The sequence below is a fragment of the Cryptomeria japonica genome, chromosome 5 (genome assembly GCF_030272615.1).
Source record: "Cryptomeria japonica chromosome 5, Sugi_1.0, whole genome shotgun sequence".
NCBI classification, from domain to species: domain Eukaryota; kingdom Viridiplantae; phylum Streptophyta; class Pinopsida; order Cupressales; family Cupressaceae; genus Cryptomeria; species Cryptomeria japonica.
In genome coordinates this window covers 108,873,267-108,885,793 of record NC_081409.1, presented here as the reverse complement: position 1 = coordinate 108,885,793, position 12,527 = coordinate 108,873,267, and the positions used below count along the sequence as shown (strand labels likewise).

The following is a 12,527-nucleotide window of genomic DNA, read 5'->3' as shown; positions in this document are numbered from 1 at the left end:
AACTGTTACTAACAAGAAATATTGACAACCAACTCAAATACTAACAATCAACTGACACTATATATCAGTCTTAGCAGAAGGAATATAGGAGATATGGGTTCATGTGACATCTTTATCATTAACAAATGGAAAAATGGAATAAGACAGAAAAAGGGACATTATATTCATTTTTTAAATGGAAAAGGAAACAAGATGAATTTCATTTAATAATATTTAGATTATTGTAATTAGTGTATTTCATAGATAACAGAATATATAAATAGTCTAAAATATTCTCATCCATAACATATATAGAAAGATTTACTACTGTTTGGCATAAAAATTGTACAGCCAAACCCTATATATATGATAGTTCTTAAAATTATAAATAACAATAATTATTATATTCATTTATCATAATAATTATAAAATATAAATATAAAGTGCAATTAGTAGACCAGCACACATAAATGTAATAAATATAAAGTGACAGATATCCTCATTACAAGATTAAAATTTTTGGAACAAATAGGCTCATTATCCTCCATCTTTGAATTTGAAAGTTGGGCAAACAAGGTGTGACCATCTTGGGTTGGTTTAAATCTTGCGAGAAACTTCTCGCTCATAGTTTCCCAACTAGTGACACAAGTTTCAAGATTGTGAAATCAATCTACCACATTTCCCACCTTCTCCCCAAACAAATGCATTGTGAGACTTCATGTGCTACACTCAAAACCTCGCATGCTGTTGTGCAGCCTAATATATGGTCATTTGGATGTTGATTTCCATTTCCATTAAACTTTGAGTAATTCTTCCTTGATAATAGTGTTTCCCCATGGTAAATGAGGAACATGCCTATTATTGTGATTTTGACCATTCCCACCATTGTTGTTGTTATCACCCACTATTAGAAGTGGCTCTTTTCCCAAAGCTAAGAAATTTCTACAGGCTTTGCAACTCTTCCAAAAGAAAAGCCCTCATGAATTAATGAAGGATACAATGCCTCAAAAACAAGATCCATGAGTCGTCTCCTTGATCTAGTATAGACTTTAAAATCCAAAATGTAAATCCGAAGTGAGAGGAAGTAGGACTGATATTTCTAATTTATAATTGCTTTCTTTTCTTCTTTGTTAAGGATAGTAGCTACCACACTCCAAAGAATAGGACTTTCTTTTTTATCAAAAATGAAGCACCTTAGAGTCTTAGACTATCCAATATATCTTCTTAATCCTATTTGAATGCAATTCATATAAAGCTACAAAACTGCCAAATTGTCATTTTTCATGAAATAAAGTTTTCTGCAACTTTTGCCTCATATCCCATTGTGGATGCCAAAAACTATTACCATTCTAGATTCACACCTTTCGATCTGGCACAAAAAAAAATAGCATCTACAGTAAATTGTTCTTCAAATCCCTTTGACCTGGGCTCTAAAGATTTTCAAGAATATACAATACACACAAACTTAACAGAAACCTATCTGTTGATGGTGTTTTTATGTACTATGCAACACAAAATAAAATACTAAGTATTCTATCCTCTCTTGAACAAAATCCTCCCAAGTGCTAAACTGCATGATCAAATGGGATGACTCCAAGGTTCTGTTGTGACCATTTCACACATCGCCCCATCGCAAATGGGGACCCCCTCTTTTTGCTTGTTTTTTCGCTTGTTTTCGTTTCGTTTTTAGGGTTTTGTTAGTCCGTTAGTCGTCTGGATTTAGGGCCAAGCCTTAGGGTTTTAAATATTGCCTTTTCAAGCCAAAATCCAGTCACTTTTGTGAGCTTTTTGAGCTTCTTGTCTAGAATGCAAATTTTGAATGCAATGAATTCGCCAAAATGGTCTAATTTTCAATTGGAATGTTCATGTAGAGCTTAAACTTGTCTAAATGATGACCGTCAATATGAATTTTTGTCTGACTGAATATTTTGACCAAATTTTGACTTTTTTGAAGTTTGATCCTAGGCATTGGAATTGATTTGTTTTCGCCTCGTGAAGTGTTAAAATGTGAAAAATCTTGTTATTTTGGCCTATAGGAGCAAAATCGCTCCTGTCCCTCAGTGAAGGACGGGAGCTCAATTTCAAATATCTTATTGTCCTTGCAGAGTCCAGACAAATTTTACGTTTGAAGTGATAGAGAACGACAAGATCTTTCATTTGAATATAAATTGAAGATTTTCATGAGCACAGAAATGCCTCCAGGAGGAAAATCGCCCCTGTCCCTCAGTGAAGGACCGGAGCTACAATTCAAATTTCACCTTGTCCTTGCAAGATTTTGAAAACTTAATGATTTGAGGACGTCCGAAGAAAGATACTTTGCCAAATGAATATAATTTGAGATGCAAAAACGAAGGAAAATGACCTATATTGACTAAATCGCTCCTGTCCCTCTCCAAGGGACCAGGGCGAGGTACCTTGTAGCTCTCGTCCCTCTCCCAGGGACCAGAGCGATTTCCTCCATTTTGCAAAATCCAGACAAGGGTCAAGGCAAGTTTACGTTCAAAAACGAAGGATAACATGAGATGAATGCATTGAATATAAATTGAAGATTTTTGGGACGTCCATACCAATGCTAAAGACCTAGTTCGCTCCTGTCCCTCAGGAAGGGACCAGAGCGTTTTTTGATATAATTGCCTTTTTTGCAAAATTCCAAATGATGTCAAGGCATGGGCGTATAGAGTAAAGAAGGACAAATCCGTTGAATATAAACTTAGCGCATGGCAAAGAGAGATGAAAGCCACAAGGGAAGGATCGCTCCTGTCCCTCTCCAAGGAACCAGGGCGATACAATGGTGATGATGCGTCCCTCCAAAGTTCAAGGTCGTCCCTCCAAGGTTCAAGGCCGATCCAAGTCAGGACGAAGGGTGGCGAGGACATTTCAAGGCATTTCCATCAAGCGCAACGTTGCAAAGGTCGTCACATGGAAGGATTTGCACTCTAAAGACCTAGATCGCTCCTGTCCCTCTCCAAGGAACCAGAGCGATATCTACATAATGGCGTAAATTTCAAAGGGCAAACAAGTTTCAAGTTACCAAGAGGGTCGAAAGGACATCATTCCACGCAATAAAGATGATTGCAAGTTGGTACAAACAAGAACAAGCATGTTATGATGAACTTCGCTCCTGTCCCTCAGGAAGGGACTAGAGCGATATTGATATATTAGATAAATCCATGCAAGATTTACGTAAAGACAAAGATACACAAGGTTATATATGCTCCAGGACATCGTTTGAAGACAATTTGCAAGAGTTTTTAACGTCCAAACATTGCTAATCGAGGTAAAAGTCTCCCATCGCTCCTGTCCTTTGACAAGGACCAAGGCGATCCTATCAAAACACCCACGTTCCTTCAAAGATCAAGGCGAAATGAGGATAGGAAATGCGAAGGACAACGTTTGAAGGACATTGCTAAGGAGATCGAAGTTTAAAAGTTGCCAAGATCAAGGAGAAATAATGGACCGCTCCTGTCCCTCTCCAAGGGACAAGGGCGATGGCCCCTTTAATGCATCCAAACACGTAATGAAAGCCAATGGAAATAAGCGCAAAGGACACGAGCAATGATATTTCGAAGGTCAAAGATACAAGATGAACATAAAAACATGGAAATCGCTCCTGTCCCTCTCCAAGGGACCAGGGCGATAATGGTCATGGGATGCACTTGCTCGCACAAGGAAGAAATTCAAGTTCAAAGGACCACCAGATGATCGATTTGGGACGTGGAAGTGAAGGAGTTGAACGTTAAAAACGCAAGAATCATGCCAAAATCATGGATCGCTCCTGTCCCTCTCCAAGGGACCAGAGCGATGAGGTACGTCCCTTTATTTTCTTATTTTGGCGCCAAATTAAAACAATTCAAATTTTCTTTAAATGCTAAATCAATTTAAAAAATTGAAAATCCATTTGTTATTGGCATTTAATATGGCGTTAACATTTATTAATTATTTTTGCCTTATTTAAAAATCGAAATTTGCAATTAAAAAAACGCAAGGCATTGGTAATTAATTAATTAATTAATAAGAAAATCGATTTGAGCGCTCATATATAGAGGTCGGCCTTGTTATGTCATTGCAAATCATTTAAAAAATGGTTTTATTTTTATTAAGTCGGCCTAAGGGGGTAAAGGATGCAAGCGCTATATAAAGGGGTAAAAGTTATCATTTCTACATCATTATTTTACCTTCCTTTATGCGAGTTGACAAGAGGCGAATATAGTGCGAGTTTCATTTATCCAAGGTGGCGAAGACACTCCAAAGGTGGTGCGAATTGCATTGAAGACCAAGGGTGGCGCGCTTAGACATTCCAAAGGTGGTGCGACTTCAAACCAAAGGTGGCGTAGACATTCCCAGGGTGGTGTGAGGCGTGCGAGGTGTGTTTAAAGAGGTGCGAATTGCATTGAAGATCAAAGGTGGTGCGAATTCGAAGACCACACCAAGAGCGAATTTGAAGATCCATCCAAGACCACGCCTAAGGCTGATTTGCTAAGGACTTGGTGATTTATTTGTGCGAAATTGAAGATCACATTCTCTCCAGAGGTGGCGAAATCAAATTTGAGGGGATCATATTGAAGATTATCTTTATACCTCAATTTTGCCTAGGCAAATTTTGTTTTTGCATTCTAGAGTTAGCTCTCTATCGAGGTATGGCGGTTTAATTATTATTGTTTTATTCATTCATCGTCATATTTCAAATTTTGAATTTTAAATCTCTTAGCTCAATCGTTGTATTTTAGGAAATGATAACTCTAGGGACTTATCATGAGGTTTCCTAAAATCTATCTCTCTTATCTACGTTATTTATTGCAAAATCTATTTCTTATAATGAAATGTTGTGTAGGTATGGCGACCCCAAAGGCGGGAGCATCCACCAGTCGCTCGGCTCTCATGAAAGAAGATCAGAAGACTGAAGAAGTGGAGACCAAGATCGTGTCCAAGTGGAGCAACATTGGAGATACAAACTTGGGGAACTTTAGCACGAAGAAGTTCCGAGAGGTCCCTTACATCGGCAAGCCATCACCTGTCACCCGGAGAATAATAGAAAGTGGCATCATTAAGGCGGCCGGTTTTCCTCCAGCCATTCAGTGTCACGAGTTGATGATCGAGTGTGCCCGTTATTACAATCCACAGTCCAGGGCAATTGTGTCCAATGAGGGAAACATTTTGGCGTACCTTTCAGAGGAGGCCATAAGTGAAGCCTTCCATCTTCCAGAACACAGGGACATGATATACAAGAGCATTGAAGGAGCCAGATCAGTGTACGATGATGATCCAGATGTTTGCTTAAGCATAATCAACAAGAACTGGCTACTCAAGAGTCGTCCCCGTCTGAGCAAAGTACCGAACACACCACACCGGATCGATTTCCAAGAGGAGTACAGAGATTTGATTACCATGCTCAACAGAGTTACAGGAGCACCTCATGCCTTCTATTTTGAGAAATGGATGTTTTATTTCATCCAGGTGATTGTTCAAGGAAAGGGTACAATACATTGGGCTAGAATAATTAGCCATTGCTTAGACGTACAGTTGAGAAGACTCAGGGCTACTAAGTCCTTCCACATGAGTTCATATGTCATCTATGCCTTAATCAGGAGCTTTGAGTACGCAGGACTACCTCACAGAGGAGTGATTGGAAGAGGACCCGGCGAGGTCAGAGTATGTGAATCCTATACTCACTTGCATCATCCACCAGGGAAGAACTACAAGTTAATCAATGATACTTTCACGATGAACATCACCAGGACGCTGCAAGGAGGGATTCACAACAGATTATCTCAGGATGCCCAGGAGTTAATCAAGAGGTACGGTGCTTGGTTCATTCAGTTTCCCAAGTTCACTTACATTAGAGTGTATGGATGTCCTTTACCTCCATACATGTTGCCGAGGTACCCGACAGACAGGATTGTGTTACTTGAAGTAACAAGGCAGTTGGCAGCATATGTGAAGGCATTCAGACACAGACATCAGAATGGAGTTCAGGTACCTATTATTTTGGGTAATTCAGTTGAGGTATGTCCCAATGTCTCAGCCATGGATGACGCAGAGAGGGAGTTAGCCTTGTATCCTTTTTCATCTTTTGCTTGGAGGAATAGTTTTGATCCACATGGACATTTAGAGGAGACGGTCGGTAGAAGATTTAGACATGAGTACCAGATTGAAGATTTTATGATGAATCTCCTAGATGATCTCGAAGTGAAACGTAATATACATTCTAGATTGCCTTTGGATTTCATCAGGAAATGTAAGATTTACAGAGTAGCCGACCAAGCTCAGGACAACGGCAGGCACATCCAATCTTCATATGATAGAGAGAGCAAAACAATTAGTTTGAATTGGAATGAGCCCGAGGCCGTGGATTTAGATGAATTGATGGCACCAGTCTTGTCTTGTACTCGCAGATGGGTAGACATTCAACATCAGAAGTTGAGAGAACAAGGCATAGCCATGTCTTTTACTTTGGAAGAAAAGCCAACCGAAGGTGGAGCCAGTGTTAGTGAAGGCAATCCTAATCCTAGGAATTCAGGAGAAGGTAACCTTCGATGTGCCAGTGAGGGCAATCTCCATTCGAGAGGTTCAAAGAGAAAGGAAAGATCAGAAAAGAAAGAGCCTTCCAAGAAAAAGCAAGGTGCTAACAAAGATCAAACACCAGGTACTTCTTCCAGGCCAGAAGATAGAACAGTTCGAGTGGAAGAATCCATGGAATCGATGGTACAGAATGACAGACAGGAGGAAGAACAGGCACAGCATGTTTCATCCGATGGATCTCTTCAAGACTATGATTTAGATAATGATAATGAAGTAACATCTCCTCCCAGACAAGAAGAAATAGTACACAAAGAAATTCAAGTTCAAGAGACAAGATCAAATATCCCAGATTGGTTGAAGGAAAGATTGACTAAGGTGATCGTAATTGAGGACGAGGACAGTGCAATTGATTTAGAGAGCCTTGTTGGACGTTCACATATGACAACAGAGAAGAAGAAGGCTATAAAGATGTCCAAGATGATTCGAGATGAGACTGGATCTAGAAAACTGCAGATAGCTACACCGGCAGCAGACAAATATGAGGGTGAGATCCTAGCAGAAGACTATCATATACAGACTATTGAGTTAGGACCATCCACAGCAGAGCAGACTTTAGATGATGCCACCGACACATTTGAGGCATTGAAGGATAAATTTAGAGAAGAAGTAGAAAAGAATAGAAAGCTTGAGAAAGAGGTCGGTGCATGGAGGACATATTTCAGTCACATCAATGAACCTTTGGGACGTCAGGATCCAGTTAGATCACCATTGCAGGCATTGCCCCTTCAATCAATCAATGAAGCAGAAAGATTCAGGAATATGGTCCAGCGTACATGTAATTGGATGGATAGATCTCACACGGTGGCCATTGAGTTTATTACAAGGATGTCGAAGATCACCCACCAGGCTATCCAAGTTCTTGAGATAATCCACAGATTGATGGCAACAGTAGCTGCATTTGCCCATACCAAGGACGTTGTCATTCCTGTCTTGAAAGTTATAAGACATACATCCCGAAGAATTTTAGCACAAGAGAGGATCTTAGAAGGTGATTCTCACAGTTTGTTTCAGTGGTCAACCTTACTCCATATAAAGAGTGTTCTCTTTGAGGACATCAGTATTAGATGTGGTCAAGTTGAGGAGGTGATCAATCCGATCCAGGACAGAGTATTTGAGGTACTTCGTACCATTCTTGGCAGAAGGATCAAGGTCGAGACAGATGTGGATTTACAAGAATTTGAAGATAGAATCAAGATCATCTTTCGCAAGGACGCAGATGTTACAGATGAGCAGTATGATCAGATGTATGCCACCATGCTCCTAATTGATAGAACTAAGGAACTTGAACCCACTTGGGACACAGCTCTTCTAGATGCATTTGATCAGGTTATCCACTTAGAAGAGAGTATCAAGAATCTTCCCGATATTCCAAGCACAGAAATCGAAGGAATCGTGACAAAATTCATTGCATATGCTAAGAAAGAGAATTGGAAAGGGAATAAGATTCTAGATGAAAGGTTGTTACAGATGACATGACATCTTATTTCTCATTGGCTGATACCTCCTAGATTTTTGTGCCAAATTTAATATTTGGCTATGTATTTAATATTGTTCAGTAAAAAGGAGGTCATTTGTAACAAACCCTAATTAGGGTTTAGGTGTCATGATCTTGTCCATTGATTTACTTTCAATCTGGACCTTTCATTGTAATTGGGGATGCTATTTATACCCCCATTTTTCATTTCATTTGTAATAGAATAGTCAATAGAAAATAGAGAATAGAGTTGAGAGATTAGAGTTGTAAGCAATTTTTATTTTGTAGCAAGATTGAGTCTTGAAGAGAGAAGTTCAAGCAATTGTTGTATATGATGACTTGGAAATCAATAAAATATTGAAGTTATGGTGTTTTGTTGCAAATTTCTTAAGTTATCTTCATGGTTGTTGGATGTACTTGAATCACGCTCAATCAAAGTAGTTTGTTAATTTGAAAGACTAAGTGTGAGATTTGATATTTGGTAGGATTCGCAATCCAAACCACTAGCTTCTTGCTGATTGTAGGAACGCCTTGCGTGGTCGACTGGAAAACACTTTGAGTCCTTAACCTTCAAGCATTTTCGCATCTAGGATATGTACCTTCGTGGTAGTGTCCTTGGTCTTTGATGCATTGAATACCATTATTACCTTAGAAGATCGCACTAATTTCAATTGAGTTGTTATCTTATGGCAAAATTGAAATTGGTTGAGTCTTGCCAAATCTCATTCATGCTAAGTCGTTCATAGGGCTAGATTAGACTTCCTTAAACCCTGTCCTTTTTCCCATTTTTTTTTGAAAGTTCCTTTTAGATTAGTAAAACCTTTGAACTTTTGAATCCGTAAGAAGCCTTGAAGGAAACAGCAAATCACATCATACCACTAAAAGCTTGTCCACACGTGGAGACCCCACTAAAAGAACCTTGGAGTCCACCTAACTGATCCTTTTTGCAGATCTTCAGCAGTTAGAGACTATTTTCTCAAGAGAGGATAAGATGCCTGTCGGTATTTTATTCTGTGTATGATTGTGTACAAAATACACGTCAACAGGTTCCGAATGTCAAGTCTTGATGTGCTCTTGGATAGACTCAGTTGTTTTGATGTGATATTGTCCGAATCATAAGGTGGACTTACGTTGAATCTTGAATGCTTTGAGTATCACTTGAACGTAGAAATTTTACTTGACTTGAAAAAAAAAAAAAGGATGAGGGTTGAGAAAGCTATTCTAACTCTAGGAATGTAATAGCAATGGACAATCTTTGGTGAAACTCAACTAAGCTTTGCTTTGACATGCCCCAAACATCTCCACAAGGCTAGTGCGATCTTCTAGGGGTAGCTTAATGATTTTCAAATCACCACTACAAGCATAGATACCCTCAAGGTGAAGCATATCAATAAAGGAATAGCAATTGAAGTTAAGCTTGGCTAAGATGGATCCAATTGACCACACAAGGCACTTTACAATCAGCAAGTGTTAGTAGTATGGATGTACGAATTTCACCATTGATCATACACAAAGTTCTTCCATTCATCTAAACAACATGAAAATTAAATGAGAAGTAGAGACCATGCAAATTGCTGAATCAGCACATAAAGTTCACCATATCTTCAACGACATTTACATGCTTCGTACAACAATGTCTTGGCAAAAATCTTTGCCTTCTCCTCCTACTCTACTCTAGCTATCTACTATTAAACTCTTAACTCTCAACTATTAACTATTATTGAACTATTCACTATTAACTATTAACCTTTACAAATGAAAGAGTGGAGCCTTATATAGCACTCTTATTACAGTAAGTAGCTGAGATTGATTCACAATCAATGGCCAAGATTACAAGATGAAAACCCTAATTAGGGTTTGTTACACCCATTACAAAGCATTTAATGCTTGACCAATGACAAATTTATAGAATATAAGACACAAGTCCTTCGCTGAATTATTCACCAATAGATGATGGCGCTAGGTACATTGAACTTTGTGCCCACATGGTGAAGAAGTTCGCATTAATTGCTATCCTCATTAATTTAAATGATGCTTGAATAACTTCGATCTCCAAACTCGTTGTTCTGATCGCTTTTCAAGCAAATTTGCACCTTTAGATCTTCTCCTTAGTCACCTGCAAAACAAACAAGAAGGCATCAAACACATATAATGATCAAATGGTGTCTTAAGGTCTAATCCTGCTTATTTCATGTTTGTTTCTTATGTTTGCTACAGGTCTAATGATGGAAATTCACTCAAGCATGTTGTTGTTGCTCTCAACAAATGGATGAAATAAACCTCTTTCTCAAGCTCAAACCTTCTTAATCAAGATCGTACCTCTTTGATGTGGAATTTGATCAATAAAATGATCAAAAATCATCTTATGGGCTCCGCACTGCTGTAGGTTCTTAATCAGATTCACTTAGCAATTTGCATTGAATGATGTTTGATTGACATAGGATACTACCTCTTATAGGTGCTAATGTGTGGAAGTGTGTCTCTTCATGCATAGCCGACTTGATGATTTCTATTTAAAGATTTATTTATTTCCTCCTTTCAAATGTGAAGGGCCGACTTGTTATAGCAATGTTTTATTTTATTTAAATCCTTTTTCAATGGTCTTGTTTCAAATGTAATGCCTCTCAATAATCGGCCTTTCCTCCCTATTGGTGCCAGCTCATATCATGCCTCTCCATCGTGGAATTTGGTCAGCCCAAGAAGTTTGTAGCCAGCATAAAATGCCTATTGTTATATTTGATAATATTTGTTATCTACCAAAGTATTAATTATTTGTATTAAGTGGGTTGTCACTCTCGGGTAGTTATGTGTCAGTTGGTTGACGGTTGTGTACCCCTCCGCAACCATCAGGTCCTTTAAATATGGCGTGTACCGCCAAGGAAGGTAGTACGGTATAGTTGGGCGAATTGTAATCCTTGGCCGACCATCTCTGGTCATCTTCTCTACAATAATTGCATATACGAATAAAGATATATTTTATTGTCATTTCTGGTATGCATTGTCATGAATAATATTATTTCATGTATTTAATTTATCAGATATACCAGCAAACATTTTGGCGTCATTGCCTTAAAGAAGTCGAGTTAGTCTTGAGTGATTCATGCCCGTAGACCCCAATAAAAGTGAGAAGAGGCCACAGGGTGGTCAAGACCAAGCGATTACGTGATCCGCCGACCCTCGGCCAAAGGGATCACAGGGACGAGTCAAAGCCTGGAAGTACTCGGAGTGTTGGAATGCTGGAGGTGGACATGTAGAGGACGCGCGTGTGGCCAAGAGTGCAAAGAAAGCACTGAAACATAGCGGTCAGAACAGTTCATCGAGGTCCAACACACTTGGAAGTACTCGGAGTGTTGGGGATGCTGGAGGTGGACGTGTAGAGGATGAGTGCGTGGCCAAGAGTGTAAGGAAAGCACCAAAACGTAGCGGTCGAAACAATCCCCTAGGTCCGACACACAAGGGAGTAAGCAAGCTAGAAACCAATTTGTGGGAACTTGTCCCTCGCCAAGGAACCGAGAATAAGGAGGCTTGAGCCGAAGACTCCTCCAATACCTTCCAAGTCAAAACAATGATGAACACCCAAGAGAAGCAGAAACTCCCTAAATTTACAGGGGATGGATCAGACGATCCCGTACGTCATTGTAAGACATGTATAACGATATGGGAGGTGAGTGGCCAAGATGACCACGATTATTGGTTGAAGGCATTTCCTGCCACCCTTCACGGAATTGCTATTGACTAGTACACAAACCTGGATGCTAAGGACAAGGCTGGGTGGAGTGAACTAAAGAAGACATTTGAAGAGGAGTTCAAACTCCTAAGAGATGATAACGAGATCGTGGTTGAAATCTATAATACCAAGCAATAGAAAAATGAGTGTACGTTGTTAGTTGAAAATTTTGTATACCTTGGAAGATGTGCAAAATTGTGGTTTCAACCACAACGTGTGAGTATAAAACTCTCCTAATTTAAGGGAAGGTTCCCCCTTTACTACTATTACTAACTAAACACTAATCTAATTTGGGTGGTGTTGTGACCATTTCACAACATCACCCCATCAAAATGGGGACCCCCTCTTTTTTGTTAAGTCCTACTCTCTTGATCTATTGCCTCTCTCGCAAGTTTTAGTGAGTGGTTAGAGAGGTCAAATGAAGCATACAGAGAGGTCAAAAGAAGCATACAGAGAAAGAGGTTTGATGGAGAAACCCTCAAAGAACAAGTCTAATCAATAATGCTAATGTTTCTTCGATCATTCGAGTGACTTATATGCATCCCAATGAGGGGTGATTTTTAGGAGCAAAATTTTGACTGTATATAAAATTTCAATTACTCCCTAGTAGGAGCGAATTTTGCTTCTATTGCTCCTCATTAGGAGCGAAATCCTTTCCAAGCTCTCCAAGTCACTCAAGATGCCTCTAATCATTGTGCAATGTCTCAATTCGAGCAAGGAATGCGATGCAAAATCAATAACCTTGGATCAAGTCAAGTATGTAGGCAA

At 39.2% G+C, this 12,527-nt stretch overlaps 1 protein-coding gene across 1 annotated transcript in view; it reads right to left on the bottom strand.

Moving 5' to 3' along the window:
* The window catches only part of LOC131067191 (pyridoxal reductase, chloroplastic), a 207,096-nt gene that overhangs the window by 94,559 nt on the left and 100,010 nt on the right, over nucleotides 1-12,527 (bottom strand). The gene's annotated exons all lie outside the window — the stretch shown is intronic.